The sequence below is a fragment of the Microtus ochrogaster genome, chromosome X (genome assembly GCF_000317375.1).
Source record: "Microtus ochrogaster isolate Prairie Vole_2 chromosome X, MicOch1.0, whole genome shotgun sequence".
In the NCBI taxonomy this organism is placed as follows: domain Eukaryota; kingdom Metazoa; phylum Chordata; class Mammalia; order Rodentia; family Cricetidae; genus Microtus; species Microtus ochrogaster.
Window position 1 is genome coordinate 10062794 of NC_022026.1, and position 1354 is coordinate 10064147.

At 44.9% G+C, this 1354-nt stretch overlaps 1 protein-coding gene across 1 annotated transcript in view; it reads right to left on the reverse strand.

Annotated features, from left to right (window-relative positions):
• The window catches only part of Gpc4 (glypican 4), a 108306-nt gene that overhangs the window by 84753 nt on the left and 22199 nt on the right, over nt 1–1354 (reverse strand). The window lies entirely within an intron of this gene.

Below are 1354 nucleotides of genomic sequence, written 5' to 3' on the forward strand. Positions count from 1 at the left end.
ACACACACACACACACACACACACACGAAAACACTCCCTCATACAAAATAAAACACAATTTAAAAAAAATGTCCTGGGGGCTGGAGAGACGGCTCAGTGGTTAAGAGCATTGCCTGCTCTTCCAAAGGTCCTGAGTTCAATTCCTGGCAACCACATGGTGGCTCACAACCATCTGGAATGAGGTCTGGTGCCCTCTTCTGTCCTGCAGACATACACACAGACAGAATATTGTATACACAATAAGTAAATAAATATTTTTTAAAAAAAAAAAAGTCCTAGTTGAGTCTGGAGAGATGGCTCAGCACTTTTTGCTCTTCCAGAGGACCCAGGTCTGACTTCCAACACCCACACAGTGGCTCAAAACTATGTTAATTCCAGATCTAATGCCCTCTCCTGGCCTCTGTGGGCACTGCACTCATGTGGGGGCCAAACACTCATTCACACACGCAAGAAAATCTTCCAAATTTCTCAGAAACAAGGATTAAATGTTGCATACACTGTCAAGTTTCTAGAAACCCATCTCTAATTGGATTGATTCTTCTATGGGTGTTGACACGTGTTTTCACTTTGGCCGGTCAAACACCTTTCCTAAAAAGTGCTGTACACATCGCAGTGACTTCTGCAAAGGACACAAAACGCCTTCCTTTGCAACACAGTGCTGCTCTCTGCCTCAGCACACGGCTGTCTTTGCAAGGTCTTTGTTACAACAATTTCCCTACCAAAAAAGGCCACGTGGACTGCTCTTAGCTCCCTGCAACCACTCCCTTTCCTCCCAAGGTCAGGACTAGGGTAGAAGAAGAAACAAACTGCCCAAACCCTTCATCCTTTAGTTACATATTGTTATGGCTTCTTTGGTTTCTGCTGGTTAATTCTTTAAAGTGAGTTAAACCTTACATATTTTTTCTTAATTATTAACAGGCTGTAAGTCATTAAATATAGTATAGTCAACAATACAGAAAAAATGCTTCCTCCACAGAGGAGGCATGAGAAGAGAAAAGCAAAGTCTAAGTACTGGGAGGTGGTGGCACACACCTTTAATCCTAGCACTTGGAAGGCAGAGGCAGGTGGATCTCTGTGAGTTTGAGGCCACCCTGGTCTACAGAGTGAGTGCCAGGACAGCCAGTGGCTACATAATGAGACCCTGTCTCAAAAAACCAAAAAGGGGGGGGGGAGGAAGGAAAGTAAACTCTCTCAACTTTTCCACAAGCCCTGAAATAGCACTGCATAATGCAAGGCTATACGACAGAAAGTGAACTGAAGGCGCAGCAGAAGCTACAGAGACTTGAGGGACAAAACTGCCTAGCCACAGAGGAGAGCATGGCACTGAAGAGCCTAGCCACGGAGGAGAGCATGG